Below are 19,966 nucleotides of genomic sequence, written 5' to 3' on the forward strand. Positions count from 1 at the left end.
CTCACTACAATGGAGTCTAGCATCATCCTTAGGGCTTCTGGTCAATCCCTATGAGCATTCCTTCTTCTACGAGGATCTTATATACAATTAACTGCTGTAGCCTCACTGCAGAAGGAATTGTGTGTATGTTTTTGGTGACTTTGTTGTTTTATTTTCAGTATACATGAAAGCTTGTCTTTTGGGAATAAATATCAGCCGAAGAATGATAGCCTATCCAATTGGGATTCAAACAGTTAAAGATTATAAATGCCTTTCATTGTTTTTATAACTATTAGGAGACTTGCTTGTTAATTTCCAGCTGATTTATATTTTGGTCTCTATTTCTGCATCGATACCATAAAATGCTATGTTAAATAATTTCATATTAAAAATAAAACTGGAACTTAATCTTCACTTAAGAGGCAAACAATAATTTTTATCAGCCTTTGAGAATGGACCTTGCTTCCCATTCATTAAATGTCTATAAATGTTTGCTAGTTCTTAAAGGTTGAATGATTAAAGGGATAGGAGAGACATGAATTTTAAAAAATCAATCACTGTTTGTAGCTCTATTCCAAAATATATCCTTCACGGCACAGTAGATCTTTCTCCATGAGACTAGTTAATAACAAGCATTCTGCATATTTTATAATTATGTGCACTGCCAGCAGAGTGTAGTCGGATTTATTATACATTTGAGTCCTCAGAATCAGAGCCGTGCCTCACAGCACCTAACATAACAAATGGCATGGAGGGGTGCTTTATATCGCAGGATGCTGAGTTGGATATTTAAATAGCATACCCAGGAAGTGTTCTGAGTTATAGTCACCCCGCAAGAGGAGCACCATCCAAAGGACATTATGATTTAAGTGTCATGCTCCAAAGCTGGAGCCAGATGCTCACTGAGTCAGAATCAGGATCTATAAGAAAGGGAACGAATAATTGTTCCCATAAAACCCTAGTTGGCTAAGGAGCAGACTGATCAGAAACATTTGTTAGTTCTGGTTGGGTTTTGGGCACACTCCAGTTTTTAGACGTAAGAGGCACTTCATGCACAGACACACGTAAGGCTCATGTTACTTTTTTTTTTTTTTTTTTTTTGAGATCAAGGACATAGTTGGTGGAAGCTTGGGAGAGGGCTCAATCTCTTAAACATCTTTTCTATCTCTATCCTTCAAAGTGTTGGAATGTGTAATTAAATTAGCTATATGTGGGGAAAGACTCCTTCTCTAGCATAAAAGGATATTCTATAAGTGAAACAGTATTTCTCCCATTCCCACCTTGGAATAAAGAGAGAATGAGCCTTGGTTTTCCACCGTATATGTAGGTAGTTTGAAGAACAATTTTTGATGCAAATGGATGCACAATAATTGCTTATATACCACCTTGACTTTTTATACCACTTCTGCCTGGCCATGGATTATCCTCAAGTTCATTTGAGTTTTTCTGGAACATCTCACAGAAAAATTCAAATGAGCTTGTTGGTCAATCCAATAATATCTATGGATCTGACCACCAAGACTGCTATGATTAACTCTACTTGGTGGACTTGGAGACATAGGCAACTTACCCAAGGTCTCACACTAGATCAATGTAGAAAGCAGACTAGATTGCAGGTCTCCTGACTTCCAGCCCAGTGTTCTTACTACTGAACTATGTTCTCTATAGCCTGTGCTGCCCCTAGTTAATTTACCTTGTGAAACGTATGTAAATAAATGTCTTGGCTGTTGTTTTCTTTCTCTGTGCTCATGAATGGGTTCACCTCCCCACTCCTGTTCCCAGCACCCTCCCATCTTCCAACCCACCTCTACATACCATTTAAAAGTCTGTATTTCCTGCTATTATGCAAGAGGGTAAAACATCCAGGGACTTGAGATAAAACTGGGACTTTAGATAAAATTACACTGTGTTCCCTCCAAAATTACTTTGACTCAAAATTACTCCAATAATAAACAGTGGAAAATACAGTGTTAAATACAATCAGTGAATCTAGATGGTCTTCATTGGCATTACTAATCCCTTCCAAATTTCAATTTGGACATGCAAAGTCCACTTAGTTCACTGGAGTAGAAAGCAGAAGACTTTACCAAAGTTGACAATCCACATGGCAATATATAGCCTATGCCTTAAACTCATCTTTATATTGTCTACAATAACTATTTGTACAAAGCTTGGCATGTAGTCGGGTTTTTCATGAGGGCTTCTTAACTGAATGGCTATTCATGACCAGCTTCACATTTCCCTATTATTTTTTATTCCATGAGAATAAAATGCTTGATTTCACCTTATATTGTGATATGTGAGTCTTTATATACCTCAGTTTATTAAATGGATTCAAGCACACCTCTACTAAAACATAGCAATTACAGAGAAGACCCTAAAGACACGCCCTACAGACTTGCTATAAGTTTGATTCACAGACCAGAAGCCTCAGCACTATCTGGGAGCTTGTCAGAAATGTAGAGTCTACTACAGACCTATGGAATCAGAATCCACATTTACAAGATTCTGATGAGATTCACCTGCACAAGAAAGCTTGGGGAACAGTTGTTGGACCTGTCACCACACGCCAATAGTCACACTGCATATTCCAGTCCACAAACACCTCTTGAGCCCTTCTGGGTTTATTAGGCTCTATTGAGGATATAGAAGAAGGAAAAGACACAGTCTTTTCTGAGGAGAATATATAATATAGTCCGAAACTGTGTGCTTTATGTTGCAATAATGCATAGGGAAGTTCAGGTGGGTTGGGTGATTTAGGGAAGCGTTTTGGAAATGGAGTTTTTCACAAGTTACCAGGCAATGTTTGGAGTGGTAAGGGAACCTGGTAACCAGAGCTAATGTTTATCAAGTGCTTCTCTTTGTCAGTCTTAGGTTTCACTTTTTAACAAACTAGGTTGGAACTTTTTGGCCAACCCAATATTATCCCACTTATTCTTACATTATGGCTTCCCAGGTGGCTCAGATGGTAAAGAATCCCCCTGCAATGCAGGAGACCCGGGTTTGATCCCTGGGTGGGGAAGATCCCCTGGAGGAGGGCATGACAACCCATTCCAGTATCCTTGCCTGGGAAATCCCATGGACAGAGGAGCCTGGTGGGCTACAGTCCATGCAGTTGCAAAGAGTTGGACACAACTGAGCAACTGAGCACTCACACATGCATCCTTACATTAACTTAGTGAGTTAGGTATAGTGTAGTGCCTGAGTACCACGAGCTCTGAATTCAGACACTCTGGGTTTGAATCCTGCCTTTACTATTTACTAGCTGTATGATCACAGGCAGATGTTTAAACTGTGCCTTAATTTCCTTCCCTATAAAATGGAGATAATGGTAGTACCTACCTATGAGATTTCCCTGGTGGCTCAGATGGTAAAGCGTCTGTCTACAATGCGGGAGACCCCCCGGGTTCGAGCCCTGGGTTGGGAAGATCCCCTGGAGAAGGAAATGGCAACCCACTCCAGTACTATTGCCTGGAAAATCACATGGACAGAGGAGCCTGGTAGGCTACAGTCCATGGGGTTGCAAAGAGTCAGACACAACTGAGCAACTTCACTTTCACTTTCACCTATGAGGAGGGCACGCATGCTAAATTGCTCTGTTGTGTCCAACTCTTTGTGACCCCATGGACTGTAGCCCACCAGGCTTCTCTGTCCATGGGATTCTCCAGGCAAGAATACTGGAGTGGGGTGCCATGCCCTCCTCCAGGGGGCCTTCCCGATGCAGGCATTGGCAGGCAGGTTCTTTACAACTAGCGCCACCTGAGGAAGCGCCATGAAGAGTAAAGGAGTAGATATATATGAAACACTTAGAACAATAACTAGTACATAGTAACTATCCAATACATGTCAGATATTATTATTTCATTTTATGGATGGGGAGACAGGGTCACAGAGAAACTAAATACCTTTTCCAAAGTCCCACAGCTTTTAAGTGGTAGAGCTAGAACTGGCACACTGCTTTGTATTTGTATTAGAAAGAGAACACTCTTTGTAAAGAATCCACCTTCATAACTGTTCAGTTCAGTTCAGTTCAGTCGCTCAGTTGTGTTTGACTCTTTGCGACCCCATGAATCACAGCATGCCAGGCCTCCCTGTCCATCACCATCTCCCAAAGTTTACCCAAACTCATGTCCATTGAGTCAGTGATGCCATCCAGCCATCTCATTCTCTGTTGTCCCCTTCTCCTCCTGCCCCCAATCCCTCCCAGCATCAGGGTCTTTTCCAATGAGTCAACTCTTCGCATGAGGTGGCCAAAGTATTGGAGTTTCAACTTCAACATCAGTCCTTCCAATGAACACCCAGGACTGATCTCCTTTAGGATGGACTGGTTGGATCTCCTTGGAGTCCAAGGGACTCTCAAGAGTCTTCTCCAACACCACACTTCAAAAGCATCAATTCTTTAGCGCTCAGGTTTCTTTATAGTCCAACTCACATATCCATACATGACTACTGGAAAAACCATAGCCTTGACTAGATGGACCTTTGTTGGCAAAGTAATGTCTCTGCTTTTTAATATGCTATCTAGTTTGGTCATAATTTTCCTTCCAAGGAGTAAGCATCTTTTAATTTCATGACTGCAATCACCATCTGCAGTGATTTTGGAGCCCAGAAAAATAGTCTGACACTGTTTCCACCACTGTTCTGCCATCTATTTGCCATGAAGTGATGGGACCGGATGCCATGATCTTAGTTTGCTGAATGTTGAGGTTTAAGCCAACTTTTTCACTCTCCTCTTTCACTTTCATCAAGAGAGAGGCTCTTTAGTTCCTCTTCACTTTCTGCCATAAGGGTGGTGTCATCTGCATATCTGAGGTTATTGATATTTCTCCTGGCAATCTTGATTCCAGCTTGTGCTTCTTCCAGCCCAGCATTTCTCATAATGTACTCTGCATATAAGTTGAATAATCAGGGTGACAATATACAGCCTTGACATCCTCATTTTCCTATTTGGAACCAGTCTGTTGTTCCATATCCAGTTCTAACTGTTGCTTCCTGACCTGCATACAGATTTCTCAAGAGGCAGGTCAGGTGGTCTGGTATTCCCATCCCTTGAAGAATCTTCCACTGTTTATTGTGATCCATACAGTCAAAGGCTTTGGCATAGTCAATAAAGCAGAAATAGATGTTTTTCTGGAACTCTCTTGTTTTTTTTGATGATCCAGCAGATGTTGGCAATTTGATCTCTGGTTCCTCTGCCTTTTCTAAAACCAGCTTGAACATCTGGAAGTTCACAGTTCATGTATTGCTGAAGCCTGGCTTGGAGAATTTTGAGCATTACTTTACTAGCGTGTGAGATGAGTGCAATTGTGCAGTAGTTTGAGCATTCTTTGGCATTGCCTTTCTTTGGGATTGGAATGAAAACTGAGCTTTTCCAGTCCTGTGGCCACTGCTGCGTTTTCCAAATTTGCTGACATATTGAGTGCAGCACTTTCACAGCATCATCTTTCAGGATTTGAAATAGCTCAACTGGAATTCCATCACCTCCACTACCTTTGTTGGTAGTGATACATACCTTTAAATGTCCCCCCAGAGGGAGAGGAAGAAAACCATCCTAAACCCAAACTTCTGAAATGACCTGTGAACCAAATCCTGCTGTGGATGCTGGGCCTATGCAAGAATTAGACAGTTAGCTGGAAATGTTTGTTGTGATGTCTTCATATAAGTGTCAAGCAAATGTCACCATTGGAAACAAAGTTCATAAAAAACTTTCGGTTTTTAACAACTGGGTATGGCTTTACCCAACAATTCATACTCTTCTGCCTGGATAACTTTATAACCAGTGATAGGAGCTTCCTAGATAGCTGACAAGCGTCTGGGTACAGGGTGTCCCCAAGGCCCAGAATCAAGGGATTGGGCTCTGATGAGTGCATGTTGTGATTAACAGAGTTTCTATATAAACCACACCTTCAAAAGACAGATTGAAAATGTTCAGGATGGTTTGGAATCATGTTTTAGTCATGGAATCATATGTTACTAGACTAGAGAATAGATTTTGGTTCTTTTTTACCTAAGTTCTTGTTCAGAGAAGATGAATGTGGTGTTAAAATTTGGGTAAGCTCTCTTCCCTGTGATCTTGAGTCAATCAGTAGCCTTCTTTGGACCCTGGCCTCCATTTATGTGAAAGAAGACTAATTGGATGGTCTTTAAATTCTTTTCAACCACAATATATTTTTTACAGTTTTGAAAGCATCTTTCATCCACACCCATTTTCTCCTCCTCAGTCTCTAGTGAGGTAGAAAGAGCACAGGCTTTGAAACCAGTCCTGGGATTGCCTTCTTGCTCCCCCAACACTTAGAAGCTGGGTGATGTTGGCCAAAACATGTTCCTCTCTGGGGCCTTGATTTCCTCTTAGATATAATAATATTGCTAGCAACACCAGCCAAACATGTTCTAATACTGACATCTTTTCCTATAAATCAGAAGTTTCCACTGAGGAGCTTTAATCTTTTGAAAAGGTCAGAGAAAGGCTAGTGGGGTAGCTATTTCAAAGGTAATGGCTTTCCCCTTGGCAATTCCATCCTCTGTCTAAACCTAAAAGGACAAATGTCCAATATCACACACCTGGGATTTCTCTCCAATGGCCTGGGTGCCCAGGGACTGTTTTCAATTCCACTTTTCAAGCATAAAATTTCTACAGCCAACCCTTCACTATTTTGTCACCTTTGAAGGGTCTCCTCTTACTTTCAAGGACTGCTAGAGAATTCCTTTAAACTCCAATTAATCATTGGAGAAGAAAATGGCACCCCACTCCAGTATTCTTGCCTGGAAAATCCCATGGACAGAGGAGCCTGGTAGGCTGCAGTCCATGGGGTCGCTAAGAGTCGGACATAACTGAGTGACTTCGCTTTCACTTTTCACTTTCATGCATTGAAGAAGGAAATGGCAACCCACTCCAGTGTTCTTGCCTGGAGAATCCCGGGGGTGGAGGAGCCTGGTGGGCTGCCATCTATGGGGTCACACAGAGTCGGACACAACTGAAGCGACTTAGCAGCAGCAGTAGCCAATTAATCACAGTGCATTGAGATTTTATTCAGATATACACTGTGGCACCTTGAAAGAAAGGGAGGCTGCAGGATCCAGCAAGGGTGGGTCTGGGCTCCTGACTAATCACATGGGAAGCACAGTTACTCAGGAGTAACTGGCAGGACCCCAGTTTGTCATCTGACCAACCACACATCATCAAATCACTTACTTGTTTTCAGAGAAGCACTTTGGTCCAGGTAAGAAGGCTTCATTCTCCCTAGTCAGAGACTGTTCAGAGAAATAAAAGGACACTTCCAAGTAGGTTTTGTCATCATGGTTTGGGTGACAATGTGCTGTAATACGGGAAAAGATATTAAGTTGAATTAAATTGTATAATTCATCCGCTGGCACATCTGCTGGGAACAGTCTGTCATCATTTATGAGAGTCACACGCTTTACTAGTGGAACATTTTAAGGCAATGTGTATCTGGGAAGATGCTGTAGTTAAAGATCCATCTCTTTCCCTGAAATTCCATCCATGCTTAATGCTTTGCATGACTGATTTCAGGCAGGGTCTGTACTGATCTAGTGCCACTCTTTGCAATAAGGCCATAGCTCTTTGGACCCACAACCTTGACCGCTCTACCCCAACTTCTAACTGCCAGGCCCCAGGAGCACTCTGACTTGCTTCTGGCACTTCCTCTGCAGAGAGACTCTCCCATAATCCCAGAGGCCTCAGTTTTAGTGCTAAGCCCAAGGAGAAGCCAATGGATGCATACCATGTATCTGCCCTCATTTCAGGTTCCAAAATAACATCTAGCTCTCTTCTGATAGGAAAATCAGATCAGGGTCTAATGGGTCAGAATCTTCAAATAGCCAGAATTTCTGCCCAGAGATTTTAGGAAAGAAACGAGTAATTTTAAAAAAATAATAATAATAAGGGGGAGGGTATGGAATAAATTGGGAGATTGCAATTGACATATATATACCAGTGATACTATGTATAAAATAGATAACTATTGAGAACCTACTGTATAGCTCAGAGAATCCCACTCTCATTCTGTGACAACCTAAATGGGAAGGAAATCCAAAAAAGAGAAGGTATATGTATATCTATAGCTGACACATTTTGCTGTACAGTAGAAACTAACACAGCGTTGTAAAGTAATTGTACTTCAATGAACATTTTTAAAAAACAGTAGGTGATATTAGAGATTTAGTAAAAGTGACCATTTCCTTGGGCTGCTCCAGGGTCAGCACACATTTGGCGAACTGCTTCTATCTTTCAACTTCCCGATTCCTGGGGCAAGGAATATCTCTGTTCAGAATGATGACCTCAGATACTGCAAAATCTTTTGGCACCAAGAAAGATTCTACAGTATTCACTTGGTTATATTTATTAAAGAAGAGTGGCTTTACAGGCATTCGAGACATTTCAGTAGCATTTCAATAACAGCAACAAGGACTTTCCATCAAGCACTTACCCAGAAAATTCCATACACATTACTGGAAGGCACTTTTCCCCTCCCCCTCCTTCTACAGTTCTTCAAGCATGATGCCACATTTCCCTCCAGCCCTTAGTGTGTGCCTCTGTAAAATAAAAAGCTTAGATTAGATATCTAAAATTGCTTCCCATTCTGATGCTCCGAGATTATGTCATCTCTGTGATCTTTTGCATGGCCTCGGCATTTTCGGCATTATGTGTAATTCTAGCAGGGTCTACCTCCAAGGAAAATAGTTCCTCTGAAGGTCCCAGTCTCACTCACTGACTCTCAAGAACCAAAGATGAAGGAGGCAGGCTGAGGACTCAGCCCAAGTTGACCAAGGGCAGAGGTTTTGCTGATCCCATCTGTGGAATTCGGTCAGAGTCACTTTGATGGCTGATGAGGCCAACAACCATGTCAGAACAAAAATCCATCTGACAAGCACAGAAATATTAATGACAGAATTAAATCAAGGAAAATTTGGCAACTGCTTTCAAGACGGTATACTGGCCTAGAGCTAGTTTGAAATTAAGTTTGTATTATTAATTGAAAAGAAAGAAGACACTCTTGGAATAAATCAGATAAAATAAATAAAGAGAATATTTTACTTACTGTCAATAATGCCACAGGCAATCTTGGGATTTGGTGGCAGTCTTAACAAAAAAATGCCTTATCTTCTTCAGATTTTCTCTGCCTACTCTCAGCAGGTTCATAATGCATATCTGGTCCTCTCTTCCCTAAATGGTAATAATATAAAGCTTCAATGACAAAAAAAAGAGAACCTTGAAAGTTCTAGAATATTAAATATTTCTGAGGACATAACTCAGTCCCCAAATAAATCTAGCACCTGGTACTTCCTCCCATAAGAAAAACTTGCTCTTAGAAGCTTGCCTACACCACAGTCAGCAAACTTGGGATTTAGGCTTCTTGGATTTAGGCTTCTTCTAAGAAAAACTTTGTTTCAAATGAAGTTTGCACCTGATGACCTACTTTTGAACTCACACCCACCCAAACACAAAGTAAAACTCTGCTGCCAATTCTGACTACTGGAGAGTGACTTGTTTCAGTTACTGAAGAGTGTGATGCCAAGACTTGGAAACTAATAAAACAAAGCAAAAAATAAACAAGACCAAGAAATCAGAAAAAATGATTGCATGAGTACCATATTGCCTGTATAAGATCTATATCCCAACATAAAGATTTGCTGCTGCTGCTGCTAAGTCACTTCAGTCATGTCCGACTCTGTGCGACCCCACAGACGGCAGCCCACCAGGCTCCGCCATCCCTGGGATTCTCCAGGCAAGAACACTGGAGTGGGTTGCCATTTCCTTCTCCAATGCATGAAAGTGAAAAGTGAAAGTGAAGTTGCTCAGTTGTATCTGACTCTTTGTGACCCCATGGACTGCAGCCCACCAGGCTCCTACGCCCATGGGATTTTCCAGGCAAGAGTACTGGAGTGGGTTGCTATTGCCTTCTCCTACACAGATCCAAAAGATACTTCTTATACCAAGAATAAACACTTTGATAGACTTGTCTGCTCTGTCACTCTCGTCCAATGAGAAGGGGTAGTTATCTACAATACTAATACTGCTTTGGAGTGTGACCATTAGCATCCATTTTTTACTTACTATTTTCCCCAAATCTCAAACATCTCCTATTTACTGTCCATTTATCTTTTAAACCTGATAGCCACCCCCTCTGCACTAGGGAAGACTTAGGAGAGGGCAATTCTACATGGGTGAGTATCTTGCAAAGTCTGAGAGATGAGTGTGGAGAAAGCTGCGAGTACAAGGTGCACAATACGTACTGGGCTGACCAAAAAGTCCATATGGGGTTTTCTGTAAGCTGTTAAACAAAAACCCAAATGAACTTTTTGGCCAACCCAATACTATAAGAAACTGGGATGGTTCCCATTTCCTTGAGCGCCAAGTCTTTATATTTAAATTCATTCCCACCTCATGTAGACACATTCTACTACCAAGTATAAAAAAAGATTCTAAAATTAAATACAAGTATTTTAAGAGTATTCACTATTTGATACTATTCACACCTTGGATTCCCAGTCTCTATTGCAAATGATGGAGAAGAGTAACTTTGAAGAGCAGGAAGACTGGATGGCTGCAGATGGGAGGCCGAGGGAAGCAGGGCCGGGTAGACTAAAAGGCCTACTGAGACCTCCACTTTATCATTTTGTTAGGAGTCATTGATGTTAATGTTCTTGGACTATTCTGTCTGAATAAGGCAAATTGTAATAGATCCACAGATTGATCATTCAACAATCTGAGGTCTATTTTGAAAGATGGAGTTTAAGTTCTTTTTTTATTCATCCCTTGGGTACACAGATATTTCAAAGGCAAGTGCTAGACATATCTGTTGGGCATGTCAGGCTAATTGGCCAGTTTGATCTTTAATATTATACAGTCACTACTCTCTGGCTTTATCTAAGGCTTTATGCTTCCCTTTGTCACCAGATCACAAACTGACCAGATATCATACATCAAATACAAGACTCAGAGAGCAGAACAAATGACATTCTTCCCTGTAGGAAGGAAGGGAGTAAACTAACATTGAATGAGACCTACTATGTGCCAGGCACTGTGCCAGGAATTTTTACATGCACCATCTAAAGCAAGTTCTATACTGGCAGCAGGATTGATCTATTTGAAGAATAGATGGTTCTTGGGAGAGTAGAAGAAAAGGAAGGTGTTGTATATGGGGATCAACAAGCCCAACAGCAGTATATTGATCCAAGAAGGACCACCAGAGTATCAGAGGAGTTTACCTTCCTGAAAGATACCAACATTCTCAGCCAGCTAAATATAGGATATTAAGAGGCTTGGGGAAAGATGCGTAGCTTTGGAAATAACCACATTTCAAGTAAGCCACACTGAGCTTGCTTGGCCCTACAGAGAAGAGGAACCTGGGGTTGAACCAACACACATGTATACCTATCCAGCTCTGCCCACGTATCTACCACCTTCAGATAACCCTCTCTCAGGCCTGCGGGCACAAGCTTATCACACAGCATTTCCTGAAAAGAATTCTTCTCTGGGGACTCCAGCAGAAGACGAGGCAGGATGCTTTGTGTATCCTCTGGCCTTCAGGTGACAAGCTAATGCCCCAAGCTTGGAGCCAGGGGAAGTTTGTCTAAGTGTGTGACCTAGAGGGGTCATGGCTTCACTTCTTTTCTAATTAAGATAATTAACCTCCTCTGCTTGTTCATTCTGTTCCAATCCAAACAGCTCAAATTAAACTGGCACAGGGGACTGTTAGGCTCTGGGGACAGGAAACAGTTTACAAGGCTTTCATCTCCAAGCAGCCACCATCAAGGCAAAGTAAGGACAAAGACCTCACAGCATCTTCACTCCTGAAATAACCTTGGGATGCTTTGAGGACCACCTTCAATTTGAATCAACACAGATATCCCATCAGCTATAAGATTTTGCATAGCTCCATAGCACTTGCTGACTAAATTGGGGCTGGGGTTAGAGGGGGGATGCTGATAGCATTTCTCTTTTTATCTTCATGGTTTTATGGTTGGTTCCAGTATTCTTGTCTTGGAAATCCCATAGACAGAGGAGGCTGGCAGGCTGCAGTCCATGGGGTTGTAAGAGTCAGACATGACTGAGCAACTGAACCAAAACCAAGAAAAACGAAAACTGAATGGCTCAAGTTGGTCGGATTTGATGTGGGAGATTTGTGGAATCTGTTGTTTCTCAATGACCACTGGAGGCAAAACTTGTGGAGTTTTTCAAAAACTGGAATTGAATAGCAGCATTTCACCTAGAATAGAGACACAACCAAGGGGTAACAATACTGCCCTGCTTCCTCTGGTGGCTTGAACTCCCCATTCCCTACCTCTGAGCAGGTTGGAGCATCCCATTATGAAAATATAACCTCAGTGCTGTCTAGGCTGATAGGACTAGGCACAGTCCTCTGGATATTTCATTCCTCCTGACTGCAGGATTTAGTCTGAGGTCTATCCTACACGCAGCCCTTCACACCTGTATGGGAAAGCACAACGCTCTGTATGTAGTCTCCTTTCCAAGAACTCTTTGGCTACAGCCCTTCTTATCAGGTGGCTCCAATACTTTGGCCACCTGATGTGAAAACCCAACTCATTGGAAAAGACCCTGATGCTGGAAAAGATTGAGGGCAGGGGGAGAAAGGGACAGCAGAGGGTGAGATGGTTGGATGGCATTATTGACTCAATGGACACGAGTTTGAGCAGACTCCAGGAGATAGTGAAGGACAGGGAAGCCTGGCGTGCTGCAGTGCATGGGGTTGCAAAAAGTCAGACACAACTGAGCAACTCAACAACAACAAAAGCCCTTGTGAGTCACCATGGCTGATGGGAAAGTGACAACAAGAGAGTCACAGATGAGATCAGGCTGCCCATTTGGACTAAGTACTAAAGAGCTCCTTCCAGCCCAGGAATGCTAGCATTTTCCCTGGGTCTGCCCAGTAGATGAGAACCCTGACTCGCTACTCGGTATGTCAGAACCATCAGCATAAATTTCTCAGCATGTTGTCAACAGGCTTGTCCTGGGCCTAGGCTGAGTAAGTGAGTCTATCTCCAACTTCTGTCAGTTCATACCCTTGTCCCCTCCTAGCCCTACACTGTTCACTTCCCATCCGTTACCTCCGTTGAAACCTGGGCTTTCCCTCCTGAATCATCCAGCTGTGCTAACCATCCGATGTGTGGTTCTTGGTAGATAAGGACCAATAATAAGGACCAGACTAGTACGTCTTAAGTTGTGATGTGATTACAAATCACCTGGGATCCTTGTAAAAATGCAGATTCTGATTCATTTAAGTCGAGTGTGGGACCCAAGATTCTGCATGTTTAACAAGCAGCCTTGGTAGTGCCTGGTGTTGCTATCCAAGGGCCATACTTGAAGCAGCAAAGATGTCAGTGCAGCATCTTTAGGATCTTCTGTCATTGATATGCTGGACCAGGAGTCACACTTTAAATAGCAGGGACAGATACCATCTTCTGAATGAGCTACACACCTGTATGCTTGCAGGAGACTGTGTCCTCTCTTTTCAGCAATTAATGATAGCATCCTTTTATATTGAGGCTAAAACAATCCTTTAGTGTAACCAGAGCTGTGCAGAGGGTGTGGCAAATGTGGACCTTGGCATAGACTATTTTTCTTGGGACCTGGGTTACTTGAATGAGCCTTCCTGGGCACCTGCCCTGTTTCCTGAAGTCAATTGTGCAGGCCAAACTCATTTGGGGTCCAGCCACTCCATTCATCGCATCCACTTTCACAGTGGCTCTGGATGGCTGCTACTGCCATATCACTCATGCTGTGATCTGCATCAGTGGTTAAGACAACGGAAACAGCTACATCATCCAAGGCAAAATCCATTTATTTCATGCTGGAAAAAACAATCTTCTATCCAAGTGGGGCCAGTTAAGTTCTGGGCAGTTGCCATAGCTCTAAGGTTATAGGAAATCTGCCTTTTGCACTATCGAGCTCCCCAGTGGAGAGTAATGTACCCCCTTGAGGAGGCCCCAGGTATCATTAGCACATCAATGCCATGCTGGACAGAGCAAGTCCATTTCTCCTCGGAGGCATAGGGTGGCTAACTCCTGGGGTTGTTAAAATATAACTTTGCTGGAGAAGTTCCCTGCCTTGTTTCTCCCTCTCCCAAAGAAATTCCTGAATCCTTTCCTCCTCAGCATTGCTGCTGATTGTGTGCTTTGCTCAAAATAAACCTTAAAGATTATTTGCATTTAGTTTAGGGGATGCTCTATTACACCAATATTTGCTGAGCTAAACACTGCAGATGGAAAGGTTCCCCTAAGAAGATTCCAGAGCATTGTGATTATGTGGTTTTGATCCAAAATATAAACACGTTTGATGGCCTAAGGGGGTTGTCAAACAGTGTTTTGAAACACACTGGCAAGTTTAAGATGGTTTTAAAAGCAAGCCTACTTGAGGATCCAGAAAGGACCCACACCTACACTCCCTGATAGTGGCATGGGCACGAGTCTAGCTGGACTGGCCCATTGCTGGCTCTGGTGGGGTCTTCAAGCCAAAGAAATGTTTATCATTAACTGTTTCCCTCTTGTCCACTGCCACTGCCCTCTTAAGCTAGTTACTTACATCTCTTGGAGAGTTTAGTAAATACTTTCATCTGCACAGTACCCTACAACTCCATGTTTCTTTTAAAATGATATAGAAGACCTAGCACAGAAGCCAGTGGGATTAAATTTCCAGCCAAGAGGAACTCGCTCAGCCATTTTGATACATCTGTCACTGAGCACTTTGCCTAAATGAGCACAGAAGCTTTCTGTGCATGGTTGACTAGTCCCTCCACTAACCCAATCATTATGATGACTAGCTACATGGTTCCTAATTAGATTCATTTTATTCAAATACGTTTTTAGCCAGTGCAGTTTCCCAACAGTTCATTACTAGAGTCGGCATCTCAACTCTTACTCTCCCTCTATAAACCTCCCAGATTGTAGTTAGTTGAAGCACTCCTAAATTCAGTCATAGCCATATGTTTGTTCATCCTTTGCAACTAGTTACAGCAGTGGGGTATATATCCTGGCTAAATGAAGTCAAGGCCATGGCTTTGATGGCTGTTTGGGCCAATTAGCTTCCTTCTAGTCCACAGGTCTAGACTTTTCCCTCCATCTTGGCCAACCAACATTCTTAATAATCTCTACCTTTGGTGTCAAAGGAGAGTGGCTCTAATAGTAGGGCTGACTTTATTTTCATCTCTTTGTTACTCTCATAGCTGTAGCCAAAGGGTCAATTTTCAAGTGAAACACAAATTAGGGGCCATGAGGGTATATGAGCAGAAATGTTTAGAAAGAAATTTTCTGTATCTGTTCCTCTTTGATCTTATCTCCCTTTTCTCTAAGTCTCAGCCTCCATTTGCCTATTATCAGAATAGAATGCTCTTGATCCATCCTCCAAACTATCTGACAATACCTATTTCTATGATCCTAAAGTGTTAGAAAGCATTAGTCGCTCAGTTGTGTCTGTAACTGTTTGCAGTCACATGGACTATAGCCCACCAGGCTCCTCTGTCCATGAATTCTCCAGGCAAGAATACTGGAGTGGGTAGCTTTTCCCTTCTTCAGGGGATCTTCCCAACCCAGGGATCGAACCCAGGTCTCCTGCATTGCAGGCGGATTCTTTACCAGCTGAGCCTCAAGGGAAGCCCAAGAATACTGAAGTGGGTAGCCTTTCCCTTCTTCAGGGGATCTTCCCAACCCAGGGATCGAACCCAGGTCTCCTGCATTGTAGGCAGATTCTTTACCATCTGAGCCACAAGGGTCCCCTCAAAATAGAATATTGAAGAAACTGAGTCTCAGAATGGGAAAGGAATAACCATGTGCTCCCCCAATTGAATAAGCCTCTCAAGACTTTCTTAAAAGATAAATCCTAGATTTCAAGCAAGTTGAAACATTTATAATACCTCCTCTGACTTTATCCTATGGGCCAAGAAAAACTTTTAAAGGTTTTTGAGAGTGAGCATGGCTATGACATAATCAAAAGAGAGAAGGTTAAAGTGAGCAGTTTGGATGTAAGGGGAAGGATGGTTGCAGTTAGCCCGAGTAAATACCAAATAACTTTAAAATAACTGGTAGTAATGGGATTGTAAAGGGGAAGACACAGAAAGAATGAACTAATTTGACTTTATGTTTGCCCAGGGCAATGGAAGAGTCAAAGATAATGCTCATATTTGATAACTAGAAAATAAGACAGAAATAGGGAAGTCAGGAAAAGCAAAAACAGCTGCTTTGGAGGCAGGGGGCACAAGCAATGATAAAACCCACCCAGCCTAGTAACATCAGCTCAGCTCCCAAAGTGGTGATTAACTCATGAGAGATATGCCGTTATCCAGAGTACTCTGCCTGTGTTTCTGTTGAGCATTCACTTACATTTTGATTGTCCAGTATGCATCCTAGTGGGCCTGAAAGATCCTGGGGTGTCCTCAGGTAGTTAGTTGTACAAAAGTGTGTTCTAGAGTCCTCCTTGTCATGGAGAAACACTTAGGAAAAGGTATGATTTCGTCTTTCCTGGGCAACTGCACAGAGTAATTTCAGCCACTGCTGAGGAAAAAGAAGAGTATGAGCTTGGAAGCCAAACCTGAGTATAGATACCAGCTCCAAAATTTACTAGTTATCTGCTTTTATTCATAAACATGTACCTCTGTGAGACTCAATTTCCTAATCTGTTAACTGGGAATATCTACCTCTGCTTAGGGTTGTTGGGAGGATTAAATATAATAATGTGTATAAATGCTTAGCACTGTGCCCAGCCCAAAGTAGTCATTCAATGAATGTTAGCTCATACTCCTGTCCCAAACTTGGCAGCAAAAGTAAAGGGGCCTCAATTTAAAATCCGAGAAATGGGAGTACAAAATTTATACATAACAGTAACCCCCAAAAATATATTATTCCAACGATGATTTAAAGGCATCATACCATCATCTCTGAGAGATAGTGGTCACCTCCTGTACCCTAAGTTTCTCAAGCCAATAGAGAATGGTTATGAGAGCTTGGAACCTTCATTTCCCTCCATTTCAATCTGATGACCTGTTTGGTGAGATATGTTTTGAGCTAAGTTTTAATGAATGGTTAAGGTAAAGGGTGTATGGGAAGGGAAGGAGGGTTTTCTAGGTGTCTAAAACAGCCAGAGTTCATCACTGAAAATTGAAGTTGCTGGAGAAGGCCATGCTCTGATGAGGATGAGTTAAGCCAAGGGTTTGAAGCCTGTGTAGATTACAGTGGGCCCCAGCAGAAAATGGGAATCCCAGCCACATTTGAGGGAGAAGATGTGCTCTAACATTCAACCTTTCTTGTAAAATCTTGGCTCCTCCATGCAAAAGTGTTCAGCAAAGGAGCAGAGCCCTTAAAAAGGTCACAGAAGTCTTGTAGGCAAATCTACAAGGGCTATTCATAAAGATTTTCTTGTTGGATTTTAGCTTTTACTCAATACCAAAATGAATCTTTGTTGAGAAAATGCAACAGAAACATCATTTTACCTTAATACTGAAAGTTAAATCATGAAAAGGGTTATGGTTATGTTCAAGTTGGGATCTACCCCTGGGTAAACCATTTTCTCTCTCTGGACTTCAGCTTCTCTTTCGTGCAATGCAGAGACTGGGACCATTGCTAAATTCTGGCTCTCATGTTTGAGAATTCTAAGAGACATCAGAGAATTCTGGAAACCTAAAGCCACCTAACTTCTCTGCAGCTTAGGCAACATTCAGTCACTCTTCCTGGAGCCCAAGTTCTGTAACCTCCTCCATACTTCTAAATCCACCCTCAGACCCCCATGGGAAAAGCTCAATTGAAAGAAAATAGTCAAAATAAGTTGATCTTGGTGATATCTTTATAATGTGTGCTTCTTTTTTTTAGTATGGGAAGGCACATGAAAATGCTTATTTACCTTGTAAGTTTTGCACATCCCACTTTGAGTGTTTCCCAAACAGTTTTTAGACTACAGTATTAAGTCAAAGGAAACTTTTTTTCCTCAAGTGAAAAGCATGTTCTCCATTGTCCTTCAGGACTGTATACATTCATCCTTCTGTATCATCTAGGCAAAATCTTGCCCTTAATATTACCTTTGACAGCCTTCCTATTGTATCAGGATTAGCTACAGTCCTTTGCAATAAGACAGCATTTTGCTTTTTTACATTTCTTTTTCTTGGGGATGGTCTTGATTCCTGTCTCCTGTACAATGTCACAAACCTCTGTCCATAGTTCATGAGGCACTCTGTCTATCAGATCTAGTCCCTTAAATCTATTTCTCACTTCCACTGTATAGTCATAAGGGATTTGATTTAGGTCATACCAGAATGGTCTAGTGGTTTTCCCTACTTTCTTCAATTTCAGAATTTGGCCATAAGGAGTTCATGATCTGAGCCACAGTCAGCTCCCAGTCTTGTTTTTGCTGACTGTATAGAGCTTCTCCAACTTTGGCTGCAAAAAATATAATCAATCTGATTTTGGAGTTGACCATCTGGTGATGTCCATGTGTAGAGTCTTCTCTTGTGTTGTCAGAAGAGGTTGTTTGCTATGACCAATGTGTTCACTTGGCAGAACTCTATTAGCCTTTGCCCTGCTTCACTCTGTACACCAAGGCCAAATTTGCCTGTTACTCCAGGTGTTTCTTGACTCCCTACTTTTGCATTCCAGTCCCCTATAATGAAAAGGCCTTACAAATAGCTGTGAAAAGAAGGGAAGCAAAAAGCAAAGGAGAAAAGGAAAGATATAAGCATCTGAATGCAGAGTTCCAAAGAATAGCAAGGAGAGATAAGAAAGCCTTCCTCAGCGATCAATGCAAAGAAATAGAGGAAAACAATAGAATGCAAAGACTAGAGATCTCTTCAAGAAAATTAGAGATACTAAGGGAACATTTTATGCAAAGATGGGATCAATAAAGGACAGAAATTGTAGGGACCTAACAGAAGCAGAAGATATTCAGAAGAGATGGCAAGAATACACAGAACTGTGCAAAAAAGAGCTTCACGACCCAGATAATCACGATGGTGTGATCACTCACCTAGAGCCAGACATCCTGGAATGTGAAGTCAAGTGGGCCTTAGAAAGCATCACTACGAACAAAGCTAGTGGAGGTGATGAAATTCCAGTTGAGCTCTTTCAAATCCTGAAAGATGATGCTGTGAAAGTGCTGCACTCAATATGCCAGCAAATTTGGAAAACTCAGCAGTGGCCACAGGACTGGAAAAGCTCAGTTTTCATTCCAATCCCAAAGAAAGGCAATGCCAAAGAATGCTCAAACTACTGCACAATTGCACTCATCTCACATGCTAGTAAACTAATGCTCAAAATTCTCCAAGCCAGGCTTCAGCAATACATGAACTGTGAACTTCCAGATGTTCAAGCTGGTTTTAGAAAAGGCAGAGGAACCAGAGATCAAATTGCCAACATCCACTGGATCATCAAAAAAGCAAGAGAGTTCCAGAAAAGTATCTATTTCTGCTTTATTGACTATGCCAAAGCCTTTGACTGTGTGGATCACAATAAACTGTGGAAAATTCTTAAAGAGATGGGAATACCGGACCACCTGACCTGTCCCTTGAGAAACCTGTATGCAGATCAGAAAGCAACAGTTAGAACTGGACATGGAACAACAGAGTGGTTCCAAATAGGAAAAGGAGTACGTCAAGGCTGTATATTGTCACCCTGCTTATTTAACTTATATGGAGAGTACATCAAGAGAAATGCTGGGCTGGAGGAAGCACAAGCTGGAATCAAGATTGCCAGGAGAAATATCAATAACCTCAGATATACAGATGACACCACCCTTATGGCAGAAAGTGAAGAAGAACTAAAGAGCCTCTTGATGAAAGTGAAAGAGGAGAGTGAAAAAGTTGGCTTAAAGCTCAACATTCAGAAAACTAAGATCATGGCATCCAGTCCCATCGCTTCATGGCAAATAGATGGGGAAACAGTGGAAACAGTGTCAAACTTTATTTTTCTGGGCTCCAAAATCACTGCAGATGATGATTGCAGCCATGAAATTAAAAGATGCTTACTCCTT

The 19,966-nt window shown here is 41.9% G+C and overlaps 1 protein-coding gene and 1 long non-coding RNA gene across 4 annotated transcripts in view; one reads left to right on the forward strand and one right to left on the reverse strand.

The window, feature by feature from the left end:
* The window catches only part of GRIA3 (glutamate ionotropic receptor AMPA type subunit 3), a 308,412-nt gene that overhangs the window by 116,430 nt on the left and 172,016 nt on the right, over positions 1-19,966 (forward strand). The window lies entirely within an intron of this gene.
* LOC129639605 (uncharacterized) lies at positions 8,447-16,491 on the reverse strand. The gene is made up of 3 exons (XR_008708501.1): positions 16,336-16,491; positions 9,039-9,163; positions 8,447-8,532 (listed from the first exon to the last, which is right to left on the reverse strand). It is a non-coding gene; the product is annotated as an uncharacterized LOC129639605 (long non-coding RNA).

Source organism: Bubalus kerabau, chromosome X, assembly GCF_029407905.1.
Source record: "Bubalus kerabau isolate K-KA32 ecotype Philippines breed swamp buffalo chromosome X, PCC_UOA_SB_1v2, whole genome shotgun sequence".
NCBI lineage: Eukaryota > Metazoa > Chordata > Mammalia > Artiodactyla > Bovidae > Bubalus > Bubalus kerabau.